Genomic DNA, 9,533 nt, shown 5'->3' with positions numbered 1-9,533 from the left:
GAGGGAACCATAATGGGGCAAGCAAGAAACCAGGCACTAGAGAAATTCCCAGAAATACACAATGATGAGTCTAGCTAAGACCCTAAGCAGTAGAGGAGAGGCAACCAGAACTGGCCTTGTGCTATAGTCAGATTGATCATACTGATGAATATCCTTTTTTTGATGTTAAAGACAGGGTTTTTCTGTAGCTTTGGAGCCTGTGCTGGAGCTAGCTCTTGTAGACCAGGTTGGCCTTGAACTCACAGAGATCTGCCTTCCTCTGCTATCCGAGTGCTGGGGATTAAAGACGTGTGCCACCACTGCCTGGCTGAATATCTTTCTTTAATTGATTATTATTGAGCTCTACATTTTTCTCTGCTTCCCTCCCCGCTTCTACCCTCCCCTTCAACCCTCCCCAAAAGTCCCCATGCTCCCAATTTACTCAGATCTTGTCTTTTTATACTTCCCATGTAGATTAGATCTATGTATGTGTCTCTTAGTGTCTTCATTGTTGTCTAAGTTCTTTGGGATTGTGATTTGCGGGCTGGTTTTCTTTGCTTTATGTTTAAAAACCACTTATGAGTGAGTACACGTGATATTTGTCTTTCTGTAACTTGATTACCTCACTCAAATCGATGTTTTCTAGCTCCCTCCATTTTCCTGCAAAATTATAATGATATCTAACTGAATTACTTAAATATCACCATAGAACCTTCACACAGCAATTGATGGAAACAGAGGCAGAGACCAGCATCAGACCACTGGACCGAGCTCCCAGTTGATGAGGGAGAGGAGTGAGAATACAAGCAAAGAGGTCAAGACCATGATGGGCACACCCATTGAAACAGTTTTCTGAGCTACTGGGAGCTCACCAATTTCAGCCAGACAGGGAAGGAAACAGCATAGGTCCAAACTAGTCCCTCTGAATGTGGGTAACAGTTGTATGGCAGGGCAGGCGCCACTGGCAGTGGCAAAAAGATTTATTCCTACTGCTTGTACTAGCATTTTGGGAAACTATTCTCTTTGTATGGATATCTTGCTCAGCCTAGACATAGTACTGAGAAAGTCCTTGTACTTTCCCCAAAGCAATGTGTCTTACCCTCTCTGAGGACAGGATAAGGGTGCAGTGAGAGGGTAGGCAGAGGGGATGGGAGGAAGGGAGTGAGTGGGAACAGCAATTGGCATGTAAGATGAAAAAAGATTGTCTTTTAAAAAATAATTAAATGCAAAAATAAATAAAAAGCAAAAAAAGAGATAACACAATCCTGAGTAAGGTAACGCAAACACTGAAAAGCAAACATGGTATGTACTCACTCACAAGTGGCTATTAGACAAAAATCAAAGGATAACTAGCCTGCAGACCATGAGACCAGAGAAGACAGGAACATGCTGAACTCTAAGAGAAATAAACATGAATCCCACAGGAAAGAGAAGTAGACAGTATTTCCTTAGTAAATTAGCAGAATGAGGAATGTAGGAGGGTGGTAGGGTACTGGGTTGGGGAAAGGGGGAGCAGAGAAGAGAACATGAGGAATTGGGAAGATCAAATTTGGAAAGAACAGAGAGAGAGAATAAGGAAAGAGATACCTTGAAAAGCCGAGTCATTGTGGGATTAGCAAGAAACCAGGCTCTAGGGAAACTCTTAGGAAACCACAACGAAGACCTTAGCTAGGAATATAAGCAATAGTGGAAAGCATATCTAAATTGTCCTTTCCCGGTTATCAGATTGATGACTACCTTAATTGTCATCATAGACCCTTCATCTTGATGGAAGCAGATGAGATGCAGAGATCCACAGCTAAGCCTGTGCTGAACTCCTGGACTCTAGTCATAGAGAGGGAGTAGCTGTACTATGAGCTTGGGGTCTAAACCATGATGGATGTATCCATAGAAACAGCTGTCTCAAGCTAGTGGTAACTTACTGACCCTGGACTGACAGCATAAATCTGAGGTAATCCCTCTGAATGTGGGTGACAGATATGTGGAATGGAAAGTTAGTGGGACCACTGGTAATGGAACCAGTATTTATCCCTAGTGTATGAACTGTCTCTTTGGAGCCCATTTCCTATGAATGGATACTTTGTTTGGTCTAGATATGGAGGAAGGTCCCTGGTGCTGCCTCAAGTGATAGAATTTGCTGACGGCAAATTCATATTCATATTCATATTCATATTCATAATTCAAATTCATAGAGGGTGAGGGCGGCCTCACCCTCTATGAGGAATAGATGGGATGTGAGGTGGGGCAAAGTTTGGGAGTGTGGTATGATGTGAGGGAGAGGGCACTGTAATTGATATGCAAAATAATATTGCTTTAAAAATAAACAAAAGGATGGAAAAAATACAAGTGTGCATGTTTTCACTCTTCAATATTGATAAAAATATAGGTTTAAATTTTCAATAGTATGGGTGTAATATTATTATTATGTGCTGCTAATGATTTGCCTACTGTTTTATGGTGTTGGAAGGTAGTTGAGTAGTCTCACTATGTTCTATTTTAGGTCTAGAACTTGTTATATAACTGAGTTGGCTTCAAACATGTATCCAACAGGCTACATATTGATTTTTTGAGATTAAAGGTATGTGGAATCACACTCAAATTGCATTCTGATGCAGGTACCCACCCAATTTAAGTGGGAATGTATATTTTCAGACAAACCCATTGTTCTTAAGGTTGTATCAAGAGTGGAAACAGGGTTGTAAATGCTATTCAGAGTTGCAAACATGAGATCTGAGTTGGATCCCTAGAACCACTGTGCAGAAACAGAGTCATGTGTGCCTACACCAAAATTGAGCAGGTGTTAATAGGCAGATCCCTATTGCCAATCCATTCTGGCCATCTCAAAAAACAAAAATGGAGAGAAATTAAAAGACACTCGTATGCATAGAATCTCCACATGCATATACAATGTATAAATTACACATATATAAATACACACATTGAGACACTACCACACTATCACTAACTCAAAGCCCCGCAGACAAACACACATATATATGACATATATAACAACAGATGAAGAAAGAAAAAACATGGAAAAGAAAGGAAAGAGTGAACAAGAGAGAAAGGTATATCATAGAGAGACAAGATGAAGTGTTGGGAGCTGTCTGACCTAATTTTGAATCTGCGTATTAATGCTTATCAAATGGGTCTCTACAAGAGAAGGACAATGAAGATGGTTTTTCACTGAGAAGAACTGGTAGATCTCAGAACAGCTAAGAATACTACTGGGACTAATAAACCTGCAAACTCTGTTATCTCTTATAATGTTGAAGACTATAATTGTAGTTTTTAGTTTCACTTTATCATTTGTGCATGGAACAAATGAAATTATTTATAGATACCCTATTTTTTCTCAACTATTTCCCCTAAAATTCATTGAGAATCAATGATTCTCATATTTTTATCTGAAAATAATAACTGTTATTCCAGACACTTGGAATTTTTCTGATTTAGTGACCACAGGATGCGAGGCAATAAAATTAATTGGCATATATATGGAAACAACACAAGAGATATTAACTTCATCTCCCAATTCTGTGGAAAAAAAAAACCTTAAGAACAATGGGACATGGTGGGAAAAAACACCTTCTCAAAAGTTTATCCATTATAAAGAAGCTTGGGCATGCAGTACCTTTTTTTAGGACAAGGAACAGTTAGAGAAAAATAAGTTAAGAATATGCAAAAACCTTATGAAAAATCATCCCTATTTCTGTAAATATGCTTTGTTTAGGTTTGAACGATATTGTTTATCTTGAGAACATATGTCTATGTCTATCACCTTTTAGTTTTGTGAGGACAAGATGTGCCTGGCTCAATATTTATCCAAGAACAAATAATACTGAGAATTGTTTTGGCTTTAAAAGTTGATTTGATTTAATAGTAGAAAGGTTTCGATCAAATGGAGAACAAATATTCAAACATTTGAGCCTATGGTGGACATTTTTGAGTGGACCATTAATCCATAAAGTCTAGATAGCCTGATCCCTGCCTTTACTGAATTTGTAATGCTTCTACAAACATTTTACATCAAAATACCTCTTTGGGTACCTGGCCTGGTTTCCCTTAGATTGTTCTTGTGCACAGTTGTCCTACTGTTCTGTCCCCCTCAATGCATCACAGTTCCAAGCACAGTGAATTCCTCATTCAGACAAGTGAAAAAAGTCCAGCAGTCCAAGAATATGCCATATAACTGTCAAAGCAGAATACTGAGATCTTGAAAGAATAAACTGTATAAATTTAGTTGCTCAGAACTAAGAAAAATCCTTGGAATTGGTGGTACCATACAGACATGTCTCCACAGAGAGCTCTTACCTGTACCTGAAAAGTTATAGATACTTGACATTTTGAGAAAGGTGAATTCATTATTTCCATGCAATCAACAAGGAAGACCTTAAATTAGGTGATGGTTAACACGACATCTTGTGAATTGAGATGATTTAGGAGATTAAACATAGTGGTCCTCTCTTTTACTCTGCTCTTTGAAGCTGATGGAGTTCATGAAGCCTCATGAACTTGAAAAACATTTTATTTTTTCCTGTGATTTACAAAGTTTTTTTTCTTGTTCATTCTGATATGTGCAATTCCACTCAATGTTTGTCTGCATGCTGCCATGGTCCCCACCATGATCATAATGGACTGAAACTCTGAAACTGTAATCAAGTCACCCCAAATAAATGTTTTCTTTATAACAAAAAAATTTTATTATATTTAAATATTTTATTTTTTGTATCAGTTACCCTCTGAAATATCTTTGCAGCTATACAGCATATTTTCTAAGTAAAATAACTAATAGTCTCAGTTATAGATATCAAAAATAAGATATCTAATGGGATTTCCTTTATTAAATATTATTTATGAAAAAGTAATGCACACAGATACTAAAGCATTAAACTGATGCAAGAGGACAGGGGAATTGTATGATATTTCCAAAGTCTTGTGTGATGCATGAAATGTCCTTCTCAAAGCTTTCAAATTGCTTTGCATTGTCAATAGGAGTTGAATATGCTTTTATAATACTCCTTCTGAAATGACTCCAAGATAATGACTGCAAAGATAAAACTTTTCTTCCTTAATCAGTGTCATGTAATAATTCTAACCAGACAAGTGAATGACTTGTATATTTGAAAACTAAAACAACTTGATGTCATTGAAGAAAGACACTGACAATTGTACCAGAAGATGGGAACTTCTCCCATATTCTCTGATCAGTAGGACTAATGTTGTGAAAACTGCCCTACTACCCAAAATCATCTATAGATTCAAAGAAATACCATCAAAATACATTCAACACAATTCTTCACAAAAAGTAAACAAAAAACTTCAATTTAATATGGAAACAAATATATATATATATATATATACACATGCAGATACAAAGTGTCTTAGGTATGGTTTGTGAAAAGACACCATGACCATGGCAACTATTAATAAAGAGATCAATTTGGGATAGCTTATGGGTTCAGAGATTTAGTTCATTATCATCATGGTGTGTAGCTTGCAGGCACACATGGTGCTAGAGAAGGTGTTAAGAGTTCTACTCTTGATCCCAGGCAGTCAGAAGTGGTCTGAGACACCAGCAATAGCTTGAGAATTGAATACCTCAAGACCCACTGCCACAGTGACCCACATCCTCCAAGAAGGCCACACCTAATAATAACACTCCCTATGAACTTATGTGAGTCAATTACATTTAAGCTAACACACACACACACACACACACACACACACACACACACACACACACTATACCTAAAACAATCATGAATAATAAAAGAACTACTGGAGGCCACAACACCCCAGACTTCAAGTTGTACTACATACCTATAGTAACAAAAACACCATGGTATTGTCATCAAAAACATACAGATTGAACTGAAGTGAAAACTGAGACATAAGTCCACACTTCTATGAACATCAGATTTCTGCCAAAAAAGCAAAGAATTCACACTAGAGGAAGCATAGTGTCTTCATCAGTGGTGTCTAATCAAACAAGTTCACTTCATGTAACAGAATACAAATAGATGCATGATTTATATCCTGCAAAAGGATGAAGGACCACAACATTAGGCCTGACATACTGAATCTGATAAAGGAGAAAGTAGGGAATAGGCTTGAAATTACTGGTACTAAAAGTATTTTCTAAGCAGTACACTCATAGCACATAGCACATAGCACAGGCACTAAGACCAGCAATGTCTAAATGGTATCTCATGAAGCTCAAACTTCTCTGTATGGCAAAAGACACCAATATCCATACAAGAGAGCACTCTACATATTAAGAAAAGATTTTATCAATTACATATTTGCTAGTGTGCTAGTATCTAGGATATATGTAGAACTAAAAAATGAAAATCAAGAAGACAAATAACACAATTTTAAAATTGGGTATAGAAGTAAGAAGAACGTTCTTAAATGATGAAACATGAATAACTAAAAACATCTGATGAAATGTGTAGCATCTTTAAACTTCAGGGAAATGGAAATGAAAACTATCTTGAGATTTTATATTAACCATTGAAATGGTGAAGATCAATAAAACAAATAGCAGCTCGTTCTGGTGAGGTGAGTGGAACATTGGCTCACCACTAATGGGAGTGCAAACTTGTTTGACTATGGAAATACATGTGCTGATCTCTGAAGAAGCTTTCAATAGTTATACCCTAAGATCCAGCTATACTACCAGTGAGTTTATAATAAAAGGAATCTATATCCTGCCATAGAGGTACTTGCTCATTCATTCTTCATACTAATCTATTAAAAATAGCAGAAATTGATGAGTAGACAATGAAAATACAGTATTTTTAGACAGTGAAATATTATACAGCAGTTATGAAAAATAAAATTTACAGGTAAATAGATAGAGCTAGAAAAATCACCCTGAATGAAGAAACACAGACCACAAATTTCAAATATTTTTGTCTTATACAAGGGTGTCAGTTTTTAAGACTTTTCAATGAGTGCTATAATCTGAATAGCCTCAAAGGTTAGGTGCAGACTAAGACAACAGGGTGGAAGGAAGGATCTTCAAAGGAAGGAGAAATATAATGTATTGTTATGGAGTGACAGAGGGCAGACTAGAATCAGAGTATGAAGTAGGGAGAAAGAGGGAAAATAGGAGACAAGTAGACAACACAGGAAAGGGAAAATAATAATTAATGCCATTTGAAAACCTATTACTATAAAAGCTTCTTGACATATATGTGTACATAACCAGAACTTAAAAAGAGACAATAAATAAGGAGAAAATGCTCCCAAAACATCTTATAACATCAAGTAAACCTTCAGTATCAGGAGTTACACCTCATTGAGTCATTGGACAAAGATGACTCATTGAGAAATCCGTAAACATTACAAACTGTTGCTTAATTTCCACATTCCAGTGGTAAGGTCTGTTGGGAGCCACCTGGAGGCACAGGTGGTCCTGCAGTTTGGAGGTAGCCACGTGGGGCTGAGCAACCCTGCCTGCACCCTTGCCTGCACATGCTCAGACCAGCAGAATGGCATTAACCAATCAGGACAGCGTTCAAGCTGCTCCACCGTTTAAAAGCAGATGCCTCGGGACCCTACTTCCTCTCTCTAAGCTTTCTCTCGTCCCTGCTCTATCGTCCCTTCCCCCAATTTTCCTCAAGGGAATGCTCCAAATAAAGATGTGACCAGAGAAGGAATTCTCGTTTTTGGTGGGGTTCATTCCTGCTGGACAGGATGGCGCCCCGCGACTGGTGCTCGAAACTCCGGGACGCTGAGGGACCCTGACAACTACGCCGGGGGACCCTGAGAAGGAAGCGCCCAACAACGCGCTGAAAGCCCAAGATCAGACACCAGCACAGAGAGCCTTGAATTTCAGAACTCTGAGAACATGGAGCGGTGAGTGACGTCGGTTGAAATCCCCAGAAAGGGGAGGAAAAGAAATGTAAAAAGGAATTTCAAAGGATAGGCCTAAAATAGAAAAGAAAATACAAAAAAAAAAAAAAAAAAAAAAAAAAAAAAAAAATCAAAGTTAAGGTATCTGAAAGAAGGTACAGAAAGCAACGGGGAAGAAAAATCCCTTAAGTTCAGTGCAGGAGGAATGTAAACAGCAGCAAAAAAGGCGAGGTAACTAAGGCGGGACTTTGAGGACGATGGGGTACGGGAGACCGCGGCTTCCGCTCCCTCTCCGTCCACCTGCGTACTCGCTGATAGAGACTGGAGGCAACAGTCTCGTAGGGAGGCAAACTTGATCACTGCCTTCCCTGTTCTTAAAGAGCCACAGAGCTTTTGGAGGTGATTTTCGCCTAATTTTGATAAGAGAGCTCAGTCTTTGGCTCTCACGTACAAAAAACTTTAATTTTGACAAGCTGCTTGATCGTGCTGAGAGTGCTGGCGGCAGCCGGCCCGCCTTTGAGCGGTAATGCCTGATTAAAAACACGGAAGTGGGCCAGGCACGGTGGTGCACACCTGTGATCCCAGCTACTCAGGAGGGAGACGCAACCAGTTGCTGGCGGGGAGTTTGCTGGAGGCCTACGAACAGCCAGATCACCATGGCGACGGGCGGGCTAAAGTCCGTGTGACATCAGAGGCTATATGTCCCGGCCTTCTGGCGGGGCTATGGTTTTTGGAGAACTTTTTCAGCACCTGAGCGGACTCGCCTGACTGAGGCGGAAGCTGCGTGGTGAGCAGCGGCGCCATAGAAGGCAGAGAGGAGCTGAATCGGCTCTGCGGAAAAACTGTGTTTCCATAGCATCATGGGCGGGCGGAGATGAGTTCCCAGAGAACGGGGCTCCGCGCGCGGGCAGACCGGGCCCTCCACGGGTGGGCGGATGCCCCCCCTCGCCGGAGCTTGGAAAAGACTCACAGCCGGCGGTGCGAGTTCATTGCCTGAGGTAAAACGGCGAGCCCGTGCACGGCCCGGGGCGGGGCCATGCGGAGCACGCCATAAGGGGCCTTAAAGGCGGAGCTGTGGCAGCCGCCACCTTCCGCTGCCACCGCCGCTGCTGCCGCCCTCAGCCAAGGTCGCCAAGAATTTAGTCAGATAAAAACATTTGTCGCCAAGAATTCAGTCAGATAAAAACATTTATCCCCCAAACATCGCCCCTTTGTCAGCAGGAAGTAGTAAGATGATCGATGCTACGCCCATTCTCCCTTAAAGAACTGGTCGTGATTATTATAATAAAGGCATGTTTACCTGGTTACCGTATCCTAGGTAACAAAGAAAGGCGGACCTTTTGCCTGAGGCACCTGGTGAGATAAACAATGCTACCTAGAGGTTTTTCCATCTGAATAAGGGAGCTGGAGAGATGGCTCAGAGGTTAAGAGCACTGATTGCTCTTCCAAAGGTCCTGAGTTCAATTCCCAGTGACAACTGCTTTGGTTTTTAGACATAAGAGGGGGAATACACTACCAGTGACAGCTTCCCCCAGAGAAAGGATTTCTCTTGCATTCTATACACTTAATTTTTAATTCAAAATTTTGCTGGTACAGGCAAACAAGATTTGCTTTTTGAAACAGAGACCTGCAAATCTCTAAGTTCAAAACCAGCCTACTTCCAGTACTGATTGTGCTGAATTTTTACACTG

The 9,533-nt window shown here is 40.1% G+C and overlaps 1 pseudogene; it reads left to right on the top strand.

Moving 5' to 3' along the window:
- The first annotated feature begins 8,669 nt into the window (after positions 1-8,669).
- On the top strand, positions 8,670-8,847 carry LOC148123121 (Nuclear RNase P; annotated as a pseudogene).
- Positions 8,848-9,533: the final 686 nt, after the last annotated feature.

Source organism: Myodes glareolus, chromosome 2 (genome assembly GCF_982192425.1).
Source record: "Myodes glareolus chromosome 2, mMyoGla1.1, whole genome shotgun sequence".
NCBI classification, from domain to species: domain Eukaryota; kingdom Metazoa; phylum Chordata; class Mammalia; order Rodentia; family Cricetidae; genus Myodes; species Myodes glareolus.
This window is presented reverse-complemented; position numbering and strand designations above follow the sequence as displayed.